Consider the following 18,600-nt stretch of genomic DNA (forward strand, 5'->3'; position numbering starts at 1 on the left):
GAAATCTGTTATAGTATATGTAAGCATGACCAAACCTCAATAGAAAACAAATACTGGTTTAATGTAGAGTTTAGATGACCAGATGGAATGAGAGTCCTTTACTAAGGTTGATTAATTAGTAAAAGAAAATTCTCCACAATATTTAAATAACAGTTACAACAACATTTAGTATTTCCTTTTTCCTGGACTCAGAATCACATCATAGAGTTCTTAAGTTTTCATGTCTGAGTTGGACTCATTTCTCTGAAGGGACTACTATTTCCTCTTATTGCACTGATTTGTCTTACATTTATACTGATATGCATCAGGACTACAATGGGATATAGGCTCATGTGTACAGACTGCATTGTGGTCAAAAAGGAGAGTTCAGCTTCCCTGGACATGGACGTGTATCTAGCCTTTGAACTGACCTAGTTTGAGTATCAGTACACTAACTGTAGTAAACCAGAGAGCAGCATGGGCTACTCTTCCTTTAGTTTCCCTGGCCTGTGTGCTTAACTCCATGCTTTGTCTCTACCCATACCCATACCCATGCCCAAGCTGGTTAGCTTCAGATTAATTTGGAGAGTGCCGAAGAAATTTCTACCGTGTCTTTAATTGTTATGTAGTATTTCTCTTTTTGAATATAAACCCGCTAAAAGTCTTCTATTCAAAAAAGGCTTAAGTGATCATTGTGTCTTCAGATATGGGACAGTGCCTCTTTCCTCCCACCAAATAGACTCAAACCCGTTGGGCTAAATCAGTCAACACTGAACAAGGTTCGTCATTTTGAAATATTAATGCTGCAGAGCTGTTTGAAAATTCAAGGCTGGGTGGAGAAGACAGACTGTAATATCCTTGATTGAAAAGAATACTACGGCGTGAGCTCATACAGTACCAGACACCAGCAAATCCACACAGGAGATGTTCATTTAAGCGGTCCCGCTCACAGGGAAAAGCTTGCATCGGAGTTTACATCATCCTAGATGTGAAAGTCGATAAAACTTAATCCAAGGAAACCAAGCCTCATTAGCTCTACTTTTTTTTTTTTTTTTTTTTTCCAGAACAGCAATCTTGGTCAGGTTTTCTGGCTACATTATTCTCTGAAAAATAGTGGTTAATAATGTATGAGATGGCAAAATAATAATTGAAGTAGCATAAGTACCACAATTACAATAAGTTAAAAACATTGTGGTTGTTTCTCTAAAATATTTTTTAGGATATGTTTGATATAACCCTGTGTTGTAAGGCCATATCTGGCTTATGTTTAAATTTAAAGCTTTAATCCTGTTCAGCTTAAAAACATCATGGACTAAATCTACAAATCGTCTTATCTTCAAAATTATGTCAGCAGCTATGACAAAATGGCATCTCTTCTGAAGCTGTAACAAGAACACTGCATTACTTGAAACTTGGTTCATTCCCAATACCGTACAATGCCTGGCTCCCACATAACAGATGCAGCGATTCCTCTGCTGAATGTATATGATTCAGCTGACAACCATACTTAGTAACTGGTTAATAATTAGTATTTGCTGCTTCTATTCCAGTAAACAATGTCAGTATTCTGTAGATTTGCATCGGACAGAGGAACATGAGACCCATTTCCAAAAGTAGGGTGGGGCAGCACATTTTTTTTTTCAATTTCCAAAACTTGAAGGCTGGAGAATGGCACAGCAAAACCGCTTGCTATCTCTCCTCGCCATTCATTGTGTGCATTTAGTCTGTCAGAAACGCTCTGCTGCTGCAGTTAATGCTGAGCAGAGATTGATTGCGGGCTGTTGTTCCCCAAGACATGGCTGAGGCAAATTAATAGCTCGTTGCTACTGAAAGGGGGTGGGGGTCTTCCCACCTTTCCTATTCCCCTTGGTAATCCTGGCCCTGGGCTCTTGCTCCTCGCCTTGTCTGGGGAATTAACCCCGTGGTTTCCGTGGGTCTTTCCTAAGGGGCTAAGGGATGGCGAGCAAACCCTGCAAAAAACCTTGGTGGGTCTCTGGCGAAGGGGAAGAGCGAGAGCTGGACAAGCCCTTCCCCTCATGGGAGAAATATGCTTTTCATGAGCTAAGCTGTCCTTGGAGCTGCCCCCCCATTCACTAGTGGCACATCTGGCCAATAGTCCCTCCGAATCAGGGGACTTTTTTTTGCTTTATGCAGAGTCTCTTTGCTCGCTGCTGTGTAATGTAACGCTCCAAATAGCACATCAGCTCCAGCAGGTCAGCTCTCCAGCAAAGACTTTCTATAGGTACCGCTTCACACACCTGCTTTCTGCAGCCAAACAGTGATATTAACTAGTAACAACAGAAAGGGCGGTGAGATTTCACAGACGCACTCCCCTCTATAAACCGATAACGTTCTTGTAGCCTCTGAAGAGCCACGTGTTGCTTTACAGACATACATGTTTCTCCACGGACTCCAGCAGTGCTATTTTTCTGGTCTCTTGAAGCACGGAGGCCGAGCAGTGTCAGCCTGTTGTGTCTGACAGAATGGCAGGAGCATCACCTCTGGTCTTCCCCACTATCTGCCACTGTGGAAAGGGATATTTGCTTTTTCCAAGTGTGCCTGTGAGACTGGAACAGCAATCTGTGGGCCTCTGGCAATAATTCCCAGGTGCCATTGCTGTCTGTGACCTTAGGACTACTCACTGTCTTTTGGGGAATTAATGGAAATTTCCTCACCTCCAAATCCCAGTGAGAGTTTTGTGTTGTACATCTGGAAGCCTCCAGTGCCTCTCACATAAGTGCAAACATTCTTATTTTCTGATTTCTGTCAAACCAGATGTTATCAGCTTGCAACCTATATTTCACTGGTCCCAAACTGTAATCTAGCACTGCTAAATATGGAGAAAGGTCTGGCTTTAGAGTATTTTTCCATGTTTCCTATTTAGATTTTCAGCAGAATATGTCAAAATATGTAATTTGCCGAAAATTGCATAGTCATACCCACTATTTCAGGGATAGTGGATAGCAAAAATAATAGTTGAACTGAAGTATTATCTAGTAAGTCTATCTGAAGGAAGTGAGTCTAAGCAGTCTAGGACAAGGACTTAATTTCTTACAACCAATATAAAAATGTCAATGACTACCTGCTATTTTTTTCTAACAAAAGAGATCCATTCATGGTTTATTTTTTGCTGTAAAATATCTTTTGTATACTTGAGATGAATATAGAACCCTGCAGTTCTTTTTATTGTTTTCTTTTGTTTCAGTCCCTAGTAGACTTCAGATTTTCTTTTAGACCTCTGTATTTCCAATACCCTACAATCATGTGACTTCCCCCCTTCAGCAGAATTCATTACATACTTCATGGTCTGATCCTTTGTGCTGTCTAGGACATTCCTGACACTTGAGGTGTCAGGAGAAAAATCAGTATCAGTTATCTGCCTTTTGCTATTTATCATTACTGTGAACAAGTTTTATATCTGTGTATATATTTTATTTTTTTAAAAAGAAATATTTTAGTGATCATGGAGGGTACTGAGTCTCTTGATCCTTGTCTTTGCTTTCTGTTTCTTGGAGCTTCAAGAGCAAGGAGAACTTGCCCATTGACTTTAGCACTTTAGTTCTTCATATCCCTTTAATCATTTGTTGAGATATTTTCTATGCCTTTTTGATGACTCTTCCAGTGGCTTTATTGCACCTTGCAAATTCTAGTGAATCAAGGGCTGCCATATTCCTAACCCACAGAACTCTGTTTTCTCCTTTGAGATTATTCTGAGTTTTTTCATGTTTATAATCAGGAATGTCATGCATACTCTGCCTTAATGGTCATGAACTCTGCCCTTGGTACATTTAACAAATTCTTGCTCTGTTGAAAAATTGATGCAGCTCTTTCTTCTCATGAAGGGTGGGATATTGCCTTGGCATGTTCATGTTGCAGCAGCATGTGCAATCTTTTGCAGAGCCCAGCTTTGCACAGCATACAAGATTCTTTTTTTATCAGATGTCTCTTCTTGCAGCATTTTGGATAATGACTATTTGATTTCTGAGCACTTTCTATCAGTTCTTCCTGACTGATTCCATCAGAACAACTTCCTTCTTTGTCAAGTTGGGCCTTTCCTTTGGAAAAAAAATCCAGTTTTATTCCCTATTCAGTCTGGTTTCTTGCTCCTCTCTACTTTTTCCCAGTTGTGAAATGGTTTTTCAGACATTCAGACATTCATGTGCTTTTAAACAGAGTACAACATGGTGGGAAAAAAAACCCCAACAAACCAAAACCAACTCACTTTGTTTTAGACTAAGTCTCATTTCTTTGTAATAGATTTCCATACCTAGTCTCTTTTGCCTGCGTTAACTAGAAAACTTTTATGGAAATTCAAGTACATCAGGAGATTCATAGCTGTTACCAGAAATTATAGCACTCATACCTGAGGTAAGAGCCAGTGCAACTGGAACAAAATCCTGTTAGTAGCGAGGCTGTACAGACCTTTATGGGTTGAAAAGTTTTTCAGGAAGATAAAGAATATGACACTGGGGATATAAAACATAACAAATCATCAGAAAAGATATTTTTGTAGCCAGTTTCTTGGGAGTCTTTGGAGTGGGCAGTGTCAATCATTATATGGCTGAGAGGAGCTGGTGAGAGATTTTTTCAGGAAAATGTCACCACAGAGAGGGAGTCTTTTGCTGCCCTGCAACAAAGCGTGAATCACCCAGTCTTCCAAAGTATTATGGCATCATTTTACAAACTTTATAATTTCTCTGTTACAAAGGAAAAAAAACATGCATTGAAATGACATCTATATGTAAGCAAAAATGTTATTATTCTAGTTTACAGATATCTGAATGCTTTCTTCATATACAATATACACTCACTGTTGCTACCAAGTGACTTCCAAAAGAAATCAGTCATGTAATATCCAAATGTTGTGATAATCTAGGTATTGCTATACAACTAATCAAATTGCATCATGCAGTTATGGCAGCTGAGTTTTGGTGTCCTGTAACTGCAGTGATATCTCTTACTCATTTTCTATATGTCGGTATGTACAGCAGATAGTTTCTCTTTCCTCCTGGATGTGGACTGAAGCACATAAATACATGCAAAACAGCAGCTCAGGAGGAAAAGCTCTGCCTAAATTAAAGGTATAAAGGGAGGATTTCACACAAATAGTTGTTTTTATTGAGGGTACTCTTTTTCCTTGAATGGCCTATTAATTCTGAAGGCCATTTGGGTTAGAATTCTTAATCTGAATTATGTTGTTATTCATGGCCTCATTTTGTGTCTTTTCATCATCTTCTTTGTCTGATGGCTATTTTAAATAGGGCTTTTAAGAAGAGGATGGATGGCAACAAAAGAATGTGTTTACTTTATCCATTGTTATGGCCTGATTCCACTATACTTAGCCTCAGCTGAGGCATGCATTAGATTTCAAGTGTCCCATTCATCCCAGCGAAACTAATTGCAGAGCAAAATAGACCAAATGTGAAGGAGGATTCAAAGAATCCAGTTTGCAGTAATTATTGAAGCAAATAAAAACATTTTGTTTTGGTGACTTCTCTTTTAGTTCATAATGGCTAGACGTGAGTCCTGGGCGGGGGTGGGGGGGGCACTACGCACTTGAGTAAGAGGGATGACCACGGTGTACCAGAAAAGATGAAAAGATGTGATTTGGCCAAAAAGCTGAGTTGCTCAGAGCGGATGAGATCTTATGGCATTGGAGCTGAGATTCCCTCATGTGTTAAATACAGCCTAAAGTATTGTCTGCATTCAGTATCTGGAAATATTTACATAGTGGAAATATTTAAGTATTTCCAAAATAATATTTATTTTGCTTTTCATGAAGGTTTGTACGGAAAAATCTGGTAAATTTGAGGTTTCCCTCTAGAAATTTTTCAGGATCTTAGTTTTTTGTCCAATAAGTTTTCAGGCAGAGAGAGAGAACATCTTTTACCAAAATTTCTAGTACAGTTAGCAGAGGAGATAAACTTTTTTGCACACCTTTCGTGTTTGAAATAGAAGCAGCAGACTTCAAATATAAGCTGAGTTTAATTAGCTGAATCTCAGTTAGACCACGAGAGAAAAAGTATTAGGTCAGTTGGAAGTAGAGAGGATGTTACTGTGGGAGAAAAGGATAATTCATACCCTCCAGAACTTGAAGAGTTTAGTAGGAGTGCAAGTGAGCATGAGACTGAGAAAGTTTTAAAACTAATAACTGTATGGGCTGTGAAGTTTTTGATATTCAGTAGATTTACAAATTTTAGTTCCCTGTCTGGAAATGTTGTACACATCTCTCTTGAGATCAGGGCTGAGAGATCACTGATAGAGTGGTGGCTTTGTGGGAAATACTCTCATGTGAGACACTGGGGCTTTCTGTCCTTTAATTATCACCCAGGAGTTCTTTCTAGTATGTTACCATCCCGGCGAAGATTTTTGGTGCATTGGGAAATGCAGCTGTTGGACCTCAGGATCTTGATGGCTCTGTTTTGAGGATATTCATTATAACTATTTTAAAGGTGCGTCAGCAAGTTTGCCGAAATTGAAGGTCTGCAATTATTCAGCACATGTTGGATTGTGACGTCCTCCTCCTATACATAAGCATGGTCAGACCCATGAAGAGCTTGCAGTCTAAATAGCTGAAGTAGGCAAAAGACTCCACTAGTATAACTCACTTTTATTCTTCCCCCCTGAGTAAAATATAGCCTGTGCAATGTAAGACCAAGCACAGAAATAAAAGCTGGCTCTGAACAAGGCGGCGGGTCAGCGTGGCATGCTTTCTGTGTTGTGCAGACACAGAACAGTCACTTCGTAATGTAGTAATTACTCAAGGGTGGCACTACATGATATGGCTATGCTGCATCCAGAACCTTGGCTAAACTGTCTTTAGTCACGGGGTGTCCCCGAAACAGCGCTCCCTACTCTTAATCTGCAGTTGTTGCACTCAATCTCTGCATCCTGTAAGGGAGATCTTTGTCTTGGTAGGACTGATGGCCACTTTTCAATTAAATCCTTGAGCGAAGCGCTCTTCTAAGAAGAAGTAATCAGCCCAAGAGAAAGTCACATCCACATCTGGTGTAAAATGGATTATCTCCATCTGGTTTGGACTCTCCCCTGGTATTTTGTGTCTGACTTCTATTATCTGTGTCTGATTTAGAGGATAAACACCCTAGGGCAGTGTTTGCACAGTACCACATGCCATGACAGCAGTCAATAAATTATAGGGGAAGGTGATCGCAGTGGATTGTCCCCAGCTTCACATCCCTGATCCCACTATCCACAAATCCCAAGAAGTGTTTTCTGTGGGGGACGCTGTTCTACACTTGAGCAGGCTTCTCTTTGAACTAGTATTTTCCTGCTAAGGGGCATGAAAACGTATCCGTTCATAACTTAATGAGGGTTCTTTTGCTAGTTATTCACTCCTTAATGATTCAAATCTGTTCCAGACTTTGAGACACCCAGGACAGTTGTAGACAGTCAAACAATAAAAAATCCCAAACCCTAAGTAATTCCCTCGCCCTACCTCAAACCCAAATGACTTCAAAATGACTTTTTCTCTCTCTTTTAATCTGTTTTTTTCCCTCCACTTGCTACCCACTTTTTTACGCTTCCTTTTTTGTGCTTATTCCCCCAAAACTAAGGCTTCTCATGCAGTTTTCCCGCTTCTTGGGAGACACAGAATTATAGCCACAAATATCCATAAACATCTCCTTCAATATCTGAAAATACTTGCCATGTCTGTAACACAAAATAAACCCTTAATTGGGTGGGATATGCTTTTAATTTTAGCTTATTCAAACTATCTCGCAGGAGCCTGATTTTTATACTTCCTGCATTTTTATTGTTCTTCCGTAGGCTCTAATGAAATACAAAATACTCTTGGTTTGAAAGGCAGCGTTTACATCTAAAAGACAGAATGCGCAAGGTCAGTGGAGACTCTGTCCTATATAGTTATTTTAACCTTTTTTCCAACTCACCCTTTGGGTTTTATGGTATCCTGTGTTGTTTTCCTCCATTTCCCCTACAAGCATAAAATAAACATATTAAGAAAAGCCGACATTCCTTACCACCCTTCCCCCTGCTAAATAGCAAACAAACAAAACAAAAAAATCTGTGTGGATATGTTAAAAGTTTGCACATTGTTAGGCATGATGTCTAATGGGCTATGCTTCTCACCTGAAATGTATAGATTCCTTTAAATCACAAGTTAAAATCTCAGCATTACTGAAATACTCATTCTCTGGTTTTCAGAGACAGTCAGATAGAATGCCTTTCTACTTACTCTGGGGTTCCCATTGATGTTAACAGGCATATTTCTTTTTGCTTCCGTCGGAGTCGACTTGATACACATGTGGGATCCTTTGGTAACCTCTTAAAAAGACACCCTTCTGCTTTACATGCACTTTAGAGCTTTAATGATCTCAGGATGCTTCTTTGTGTCTCCGTGGCCAAAATGTTATCTAATACTTCTTGTAAATAATACAAGATAGCTTTTTACTCTGTAAGCGGCCTCTGTAGCACGTGCTAACGGTCTATTTGAATATACCTTGCCCACAGGGTGTTCTGCTGGAGTCAGGGGAAAGCATTAGGAAGCAAAGCAGAACTGCCATTCCCTTGCTTTTCCGCAGCTCAGAAACAACTGTATCTATTCAGCTACTGGGAAGACAAAACCTGGGAGAGGGAAAGGTGAAGGAAGGAGGAGCCAGTCCCGTTATCTTTGCTTTCCAGTTCATTGGTCCAAAGAGGTAGAGGAGCAAGTCATTTCACCTGGGGAGCCTCTGAGCAATCCCTATTGTGATAGAGAATTTTTACTTCTGCTTCAAAGGCCACTGTAAACATACCAGGGTGAATTGTAATGTGTCTATGTGTATATTTGTTCCTACTCCTATTTATAGATGCCGTATTTAAATCTTTGAGTCCTTAGCTCACTTCATATGCTAACCAGTTTCTTTGGGCAAATTTTCCATAAAAAGCATGAAATCAGAGCTTTGGATTCCTTTTTATAGCTACGTTTTAGGTCCATAGGAAGTGTTAAGCAACTGTTGAAATAAAGGCTTATGTGCAGAGCTGTCTGATCTAAAGGTATTCAAAGGAGTGGGCTGCAAGGCTTTAAAGTCCCAGCATGCCTGTGCACATCACACGCTTCAGCACGGCTTTCTCTTGCGAACATTAGGACTTCTGCCATCTGTAAGTCGCTTGAGCAGGTTGGTTTTAGCAGTGGGACGTGGGGTGTGCTCGGCTATTCTCCCTCTGGCTTCGTCCCCCACCCCGTGCCCCTTCGGCGGCAGCTGGAGAGCAGCCCTGCCCTCTCTGCTTTGGCCATCAGGCAGCAGCTTTGCACAGGAGCACAAAGTGCAGGAGAAAAAAAGGAAAGAAGATCCTCCCTTCCCTCCCTGAAGGCCTATGGGCATGTGCCCGTGGTGGGATCCAGGTGGGAGAGAGCTCCTGCCCTCCCTCTGCGCTCTTGAGCCTCCTCCTGCTCCCACCCCCATCCTTGGCTGATGGCGATGGTGTTTAAGCCACATCTTTGAGATGTGCTGAATAAATGTGAGGTACTCTGCTCTATAACATGGAGATGGTGGCTATTTTACAGCTATCATCAATGGATCAGATTGCTTTTGTAAATTAAATTATCCAGGTGGGTGATTGGCATAATTCAGATCTGGGGTCTAAAGGAAGAGATTAGAAAGGGTGACACCTGCTGCGCCTCCCTTTGCATGTGTGTCATGCAAGGGACACTAAACACACGCATGTGGCTTTGGATTCCTGCAGTTCTCAAGCTTTGTTTGATGTCAGTAGGAAGTGTGAAAATCTGGAGTAATTTGTCATCTGCATGTGTGACATCAGAAAACAGAGGAGCGAGCTTCCCTTCATTTCTCCAAATACAGATTCTGTTCTGTTCCTTCTTGCTACAGCTGGCCAGGTAATTTACATCTGTCTTTTTTCCGTTTCCTGTGTTTCTGGCGGTGAAAAAACTGAACCAACTGAATACTGAGGCTACGAGCTGACAGTGTCACTCAATTCCTCCTCTAACCTGTACAAAGCTAGTGCTTTGTACTATTATTGCATTTAGGACAAATAAGATTATTAAAGATGTATTCACCATTTCTGATACTTACAGCAATCCCAGTAATAACTATATTTCAATAATTAGCAAATTCTGGTTGTTGGGGTTTTTTTGGTACATACTTGCATACTTAGGCACGACATTATAATGAATATTCATTTTGGTTGCATTGCACTTCCCCATCAATGACAAAGAGAGATTAACTAAAACAATATTTTATTTCCTACTTTAATGGTGAATACATAGCATTAATTATATTATTAATCCAACTGGAAACTCTTGTACAAAGCTATTTCAAGCCATTAGTTGCCCCGTTGTAATTGATGGATTACTGCATTACCATTTAATTTAGTATTGTTTTCAAGGCATTACATTCAGTTTCATTCAAGTTAATTGTATAGCCAAATAAGGAAAGAACTTGCTTCATGAACATAAGTGATGCAAGCATGGATTCTTCCTGATTTCAGAAGTATAATGGGATGTGATCCATATAGCAATTCTGTACAAGGCCCTCCAGTTAGCATTACCTTGCAATTTATGGCAACAAGAAATGAGGGAATGGACCAGAAGATTGAGTGGCATTTGGATTCAGCATTGTGATAGTCTTCTCTGCAAATGGAAATTAACATCAATTATTCAAATCTAGTTATGCTTTCAACCCTCTTAATTGCAAGTGTTTTCCATTCAGTGATCAAGCCCAATTCCCTAAACATAATAGCAATTATAACTGTGCATCCAGAGGAAAATATACTCTCTTTGGCCCAATTTTCAGCTCTGATGTGACCTCTTTATTCTGCTTTTTACACAGAGGGGTTGTTAAGCTGGAGCAACTGTTCTTTTTGCACAGAACATATCCCGGGGCTGTCGAGAAACATAGACTATAATCTTCTTTACTGCCTCAATATTAAAACAGGGAAAACGTAATGGGTGGAATTCAGCTGCCTAGACAAAAGTATGTAGATCACTTTAGATAGATTCCTTTAGGTACATGAGACACCTTCACAAGGCTAGCAAATGCGGCGGAGGACTCGGGGAAGATCTGCGGCAGCTGGAGGCAAGGCTGGAGGCAACACTCCAGGGTATCTAAAATAGCACAGTGGTTAGTTGCCTGAGTTACCCTGGATTTGCATGACCATTGGGACAACGATTCTGAACTACGCAAGGCTAAATGTAAATTATATTATTGGTGAAGCTGAAAATTCATTTATGCACTGGATTGCATAAGGCCATAACGAAGCTTCTTTCTCCTTAGCGTGATTCCTATTTTTTATTAGCGCAACTTCAAGAAACTCCTGTCCATCTTCTAGCTTTTCTGTGGCATAAGGGGTGATTCGGTTGCATTCTTTGAGTGTTTGGTCTGTAAGTTTTTCAGGATTTGAAAATACTGCATCCTTTACTGCAAATAAACAATAATGCATAGTGCATGTCTCGAACTACAGTCAGATCTTTACTGAGCGGACGATGAACACCAAGGCTTAATATGAAGTCCCAGTCCTCTGGTTAATCACAATAAGAACTTTGTCCAAAAGCGCCATGGCTCCTTCCCAGCCACCTTCCCTCACTATGTTTCTGTAACACGAGAGTAGAAAGACGAGGGAGCAGCTGGAGTTATGTTTAGCATAGAGAAGGTGTGTTGTCTGATAATCAGGGACAATTCTAGGTCTCTCCTTCAACAGTTGCATGAGACAGCAAAAACCAACGATGTGTCTGCTGACAGAGAAGAAAACTAACTTTTTTGAACCGAGCGGTTAGTTGAAATGGGTGTCCTGTGGGTTATGTTTATTAGAGATAGAAACTGGTGATGGAATCAGGTAATTCCTTGCTGCTTTCTCCTTAGATTAAAAAAAAATAAATAAAAGAGACAAAAGTCTCAGTTTTCTGAACTCTTTAGGAATCAAATCTAGGATTCGTTATCCTTGGTTACAATTCATTATTTCCTACCAGTATCTGATCTAGAGCTCTTCTTCTCCAGGTTTTACCACTTGTGCTTTTGAGAAACAGATTCTTTTCTTGCTGCTTTTTCCATTTTCTGATGGGATGTTTTTGATTCATCCCAAAACAGACAGTCTCATTCAGTCATAACTCTTTGGCTAGGTTTCAGCCAATGCCGATTGGCCTGCATTTGGGCAGTGACTCCTGCTTCAGCTCTCTCTGGCAAAGAAATTTTGCTTATAAATTTGTTCTGAATAAAGGTGGGCTGCTTTTTCAACCATCCTCAACTAAATTATAACTCCCCAGTAAAACAGTGCAGAGGCATGAATGCTCAATGATAGGGATGGGCTTCAACCTGAAAAGGAAAGCCCTGGGTTGTGTGTGTTTGGATAGGAGATTTTGTTGGCTACAGAAATTTACCCTACTAAAACTGAACGGCTGTTTCTCAAATTTATCAGAGGTTGGAACAAGGATGAATCTTATCTCCAATAACAATCTGTGGAGATTGGGAAAGCTGCCACGGTTGTTGCCACTTTTTCCTTGTTTTTAAAGATAGTCCTTCACTTCCAGAGGATTAGCCAAAGATCTATGCAACACCTCCTGCAATGTAAGCTTAATTTTGAGAGATTAGGAAGGATTTCACTTGTGCCCAGAGGGTTTCTGTTTTGTTTCTCTGCAGAGGCATGATTTTCAAGCTTTGAAAGAACTGGAAATGCTGCTTGACAGAAGGAAGCTTGAATCCCATGCTAACCCTTACGCAGAATCTGCTCCTTTTATGAAAGGCTGCTGTTCATGTATACTGAAAGCTTTGTTTTGTATTACTCTACAGGTACATACGGTAAGTTATTCTGTTTATTATAATTGGAGTCTAGATGTAAGGATATAGATGTAGCGAGATTATAGGTTATCTCTTCTTATAATTTACCACAGAGTGTATATATGTGTTTATTGCTGGTGGAGCGTATTACTGGTATCTGGACACTGATCCACAAGAAATGAGATGCATTAACTGCAATGATCAGACTGTTGTCCTGAAATCCATTCAGTACAGTATGATCTGCTCATTTTAATAGGTGTGCTTTTTGTCATTATTACTTCAGAACGAATCTGTCATTCAAGAAAAAAAGAAAATGAAAAAAACGCAACACAGAGAAATTACTCCAGTGGTGATAAAACAGGGAAACACTTGCCATGGGCATTGGTTGGAGTAGTTGTCATATATTTATGTCATGATATAATGGCATACTGTAGGCTATTCTTGTATGCGTTCTCATGCCGAGCTCGTTTGTCACTTGTCTGTGTAAATTCAACATCTTCCTCTTCTGGGGGAGTTTATATATCTCCTTGCAGTTGACTGTAAACAAATTGCAAGTGCTGGTTGGCAGGTGACAGATAGATCCAGTCGGGTAGGTAAGGCTGTTGCAGTCTCAGTGCAATATGAAAAATTTACACATTTGAGAAATTCCAGGCTGCTGCTTTCTAGTGTAAAATTTGGGATATGACAGCAGATGTCAGATTTAAAAAGGAGAAGAATGAGGTTCTGTGGGGGATTGAGCTAGTTCATTTTATTCTTAGGAAAAAAAAGTCCAGACACTTAGCTGGCTTGCTGCTGCAATTGGTTGCTTCACGCACACTGTGTCAGATGAGCCCATATGTGGGGACTGTGTTGCTACACTCCGCTAAGGCAGGGTTTGGTTTCTGATTTCCAGCATATGACAGCCTCTGAGCTTTACATGGCAGTCGAGCAAAGGCCTCCATCGCGTATGGCTGGATCGAGGTGCTCAGATCCTCTCCAGCTTCTGGGTGGCTGCACACACGCTCTGTCGTAGAGCTCCCTGCAGCCCCGGGGCCTCGGCATATCTCTGCCTTGGATGATGGAAAACTTCAATAACATGTACAAAATTAATTTGGACCTTCTCCTAACACAAGTCTTTGAAGTCAGTAGGAAGCGCTGAGGATTTTTGGCATGCCAGCTCTTTATTTCTCTGTATTCAGCTATTACACCTATTGATTTCAGTTGATGTGAGTCACTGTTGTTTCCATAAGCGCCTCTTTTAATATGTAAAAGCCATATGCATTTGTTACTTCTTGGTGAGCAGCCTCTCCCCTCTCAGATGTGGAGAAAGGTGCTATACAAAAAGCATAAATTGGTAGTGTAGTTCTTTGTGCCTTGCTAAGATAAGGCAGTAGCCATATGGCTCCAGTGCTGGGCACTGAGAAAGCAGCTGAGAGCTGGGACGTTCGGGGCGGGGGATCTGTTTGTTTGGTTGGTTGGTTTTATTGGGCACTTTTAATAATTTCTTTATTCCTCTGCTCACTTAGAGCTGAGACCTTGGGATTCTGTGTGTAGCTGTGCTAGCTTTTATTCAGGAGAAATGACATTGTAGTCTATAAGAGCATAGGAAAGGTTCCTGGGGTCGTCAAGGGCAGCCGCAGCCTGCCTTGTGTTGTCTAATGACATTCATAGATTTACTGAGCTCCATTTTCAGTTAGGCTCCTTGTGCTGCCTATTACTTCTACTAGAAATTTGCTTAAGAACTTCACTCCTCTGGAAATCTTCTCATTTTCTGTACAAGTTTATTCCTGGCCATGTTTTCCTCCTCTTTGTTCTTGTGCCAAAGCATACACTGCCTTTTAGTGTAAATAGCTTCTCTTTTGAATGTTTATCCCTCTCTTCCCCTAACACACACATGCGCACATTTGCAAAATATACATATCTACTTACACGAGCAGTAATTTTTTCTCTACATTGAACAAAGGAAGCCCTTTTAGTCCTCATATTAACCTAGACACCCTTCTCTCTTTCTGTTCCAGTTTGAAGCTGTCTTCCTTGACTATACGTGATTGGAACTACACAAAGTATCCCTATAGTATTCTACATAAATCGTCGTCAAGATCTTATACAATAGAGTTAATATTGCATCTCCCTGTGGAATTATTTGGTTTGCATTGTTGTACAATCATATTAGCTTTTTTAAATAAAAAAAACGCACCGATGGTTCATGTTCATCCTGCTTATACGTTTCATCAATTCATTTAGTTTACGCAGCTAATACACCCATATTTTCTTCTCAGTCATTTAGAACTGCCAATTGCACATAGTAAATTACAAAACAAGGTGGACAGGATAATAGAAAAATATGTAATCCAGCACATCATGGCATATAGAATTGGAAGCTCTAGTCCCTGGCCCCAGCAATTTTTTTTCCCCAAAGATAAAGCATGTAGGAAAGGTCTCTTCCAGCTGCTTTTTGAAAATGCAAATTGTAACTCATGTTAACAGGTTAACCGTTTTGAACACTATCGTATAGTTGACATGGACCAACCAATTCTTACTTCATTAGTTGAAAAAAGACTTAATAACTGCATTGTATATAACTTTGAAATAATGATGCAGGTCAAAACAAAGGGCATTTTCATCAGTGATCACTCTGCATCAGCATTTCAGTGCAAATATTCAGGAATATTTTTGTTATAGGATGAAAAGATATTAGAGATTTGCTTATTATAAATGATGTTATTGTATTGGAATCCAGCTATTCTTACTAATAACATCTGCTCAGTGCAATAATGTATGTAATTCTCATTTTTATAAGACCAACTTACATCTTAAATTTACTTTCCTTTTTAACCTTTACGAAATAATTTGCATAAACTTAAAAGTGTACAACTCATTCGTTCAATAGGCGCCCCAAGCTCTGTATTAATTTTGTCCCCTTTGCTTATATTAAATCTGTTAAAATAGCTTTTCATTATGATTTTGAATTATTGTAAATATGGTTTGAACAGATCCATTATAACTTTCCATATTTACATACTCTTCTAGCAAAGAGTTCTTAGCATGAAAAAAAATACATAGCCAAAAAAACTGTAAAATCCTTAATCCTTTTTTTCACTCTCTGCCTGTAAGTTTGAAACCTCTGCCAATCAGCATTATTTAATGTGCTGACCATTTCTTTTGGTGATAAAGTGCATATCTGTGTGCATATATCTAGATAAATAAGGTTAGGCACACAAAGGACTTGCTATGGATACATTATTTATTATGAGTTACTGATGATCTTATAGCTCATGAGTGACAGAGCAAAACAGAATGACGAGGTGTTATGAAAGCTCATCAATAACTTGAAGCAATAAATAATGTATTTGTCATCTGCCAATTGAATATATTTTTTATGCATTAGTATTTTTTTTCCATGTGTTTAATAATTATTTTGGAATGAGATAGGGAATTCCATGATCTAGATTCAAGGAAATATTTTTAAAATCTGATCTTATTCTGTGGCACACCTTTGTTTTTGTTTAAATTATACAGGGAGATACTAGAGATGAGCAACTATTCTCAATGAATAATTTATTTGAATTTAACCTCCTTTTCTACTACTGGAATATTCAAACAATAGGCCACAACTTATTCTGATTCATATGTTATTAAAATTTTATTTGACAGATGTCTTTTTGAGTTTTTATTTTATGTCTTGACAGTGATTATTTGAAAATGGAGCTATGTACTCTCTGATGAAATACATGGGATGCTTTTTATCTCATCCTTGATTAGCTGCGATTGGCCTCATGAATCCCACGATAACTCTGTGCCCTGGTTGCATGAAAACACAAGCAAGTCTTATGCGAGCATTTTATGTACAGAAGTGAAGGTCAGTTTCTGCCAATTCTCATGCATATAACTTCGGAGTTGCTTTCACAGACTATATTGGTTGACTGTGAAAAGCTACTGCAGATACAGAATGAAATGACTTCCTCTAAAATTTCAAACATTTTCCCCTTGCAGGTTTTTAACTAAGTTCACCACTGAAGCTTCATGTTTTGCATCATTTTTTTCTACTCTGTGTGGTGTTTTCTGCCTTTTCCTGAAGTTCCCCTGCCCAGTCCTGAGACCATGATCTTCCAGTAGCTTTATTTTCACTGTGGAGTGAAGGTGAAACTAAATGTTATAGGTGAGTCACAAAACAATTTAGGTGCTACAGTACTCCATCCACTCTTATTCCTCTTGTGTTTTCTGTGAAGACAGACCATTAAAATAATATATTGCAGTGAAAGTATAGTCCATACATCCCTGTCAATCAGAAATGTATAGGTCCAGATGAATTCAGCCTAATTCCAGACACGTAACTGAGGAAATCTATGTGACACTCAAGAGGTGAGCCGCACTCTCAAAGTGTTTATTTCATGATAGCCGCCAGTTTTGGCTCCCCTTTCCAATCAGTACAGAGAGAGACAGGAACCACACAAGGACAATTTGGGATCACAAATGCTCTGGATTACTCTCTAGATCATCTTACTTGCCCTCATTGCTGATCACAGTGAGAGACCGGGAGGCCAAAGACAGGTTTTATCTAACTGAAATGTAGAGGACACCCGTGAAATAGGCATTTCTAGACAATGATCAATTTTGCCTAGACAATGATCAATTTTGTCTTAAAGCAATACTAAGGTGGCTAGCTCAAGGGGAAATTTCTACATTGCAGAGATCTGAATTTAGGTTAAATGAATCTTGGCTTATGTTAGATGCCTAAATACAGAGAGGTAATCTACATCACAAACTTTTTTAATGCGGCGGAATATTTGAGTATGGATAATAACAATAAGGACTCAATTCTGCCTGGAGAAGCAAAACTCCTATTGCCCCTCTGGGGGCAGCTCTGCTACTCGCCTCGCTTCTGCTTATGAAGGTTTTCGTTATGCGTTACAGATTAGATTTATTCCTTACCTGAAGACCATACGAAATGTCTAATTTGATTTTTACTCAAAACCTCAGAAAAACGCTTTGAAGGGAAGGAAAATGGCCCCATGTTGACTCCCTGGTCAGGGGCGTATCCTCTTGATACATGGTGGCTCCCAGGCTGTCTTGATAAGCCCCTGCTGCCTCGGGGCATTTGTTCACAATTAATATGAAATAATACAGTTGATCTCATAAAAATGAAGTTGGGCATATGCCCTTTTTTCACAGATTCACGCAAATAGTTTGAGAAGATATATTTTTGGGAATGGTGGTGACAGGTGGCCTAATAATGTCATTTTATTTTCTGACAGAACAGCTTTTGTGGAATCGCAGAGAGAGACTCCCAGCTAGCATAATTTGCCATCTCTCCCTTGGATTGCCACTGTTTTATTACAGCCCAAGAATCTGGCCTGTGACTCTTGTTCCACTCTGTTGCGATTCCTGTGTGCCCCATATATCCCTATTTTATTAAACCAAACTGCGAAGGAGGGGTGGCTTTCCTTTGTGCCACTCCAGAAATACAAAACAACTTAATTGGCCAGAGCAGGCAGGTTTACAGCTGCTCTATGTTGACAAAAAGGCACAGAGGAGCCAGAAGGTACTACTGAAACAAGGTCTGTGCCTGATAGTGGCAAGACATATGTAGGAGTGTATGAATCGTAAATACATTTAGATTTGACAATAAGTCCTTTCATGGCCCTTTCCTAGAGCTGGATTCTATTTCAATGCTCTTATTCACTGGACAAAAAAAATATTTCTTTGGGGAAAAGTTCTGTTCTGAATTGATGTTCTGGGTGATGCAGACTGCTCCCCCTCCATCGCCAAAAGAGCTGGGAAGTCAGAGTAAAAGCCTGGTCAGTGTATTTTTGAGTTGTCGTAACATGATGGTCAGTCCCGACAGTAGGTTGATGCAGCTGAAGGATGCTGCTTTGAAGTGCCTAAAGCTCTT

Source organism: Larus michahellis, chromosome 1, assembly GCF_964199755.1.
Source record: "Larus michahellis chromosome 1, bLarMic1.1, whole genome shotgun sequence".
Taxonomy (NCBI): domain Eukaryota; kingdom Metazoa; phylum Chordata; class Aves; order Charadriiformes; family Laridae; genus Larus; species Larus michahellis.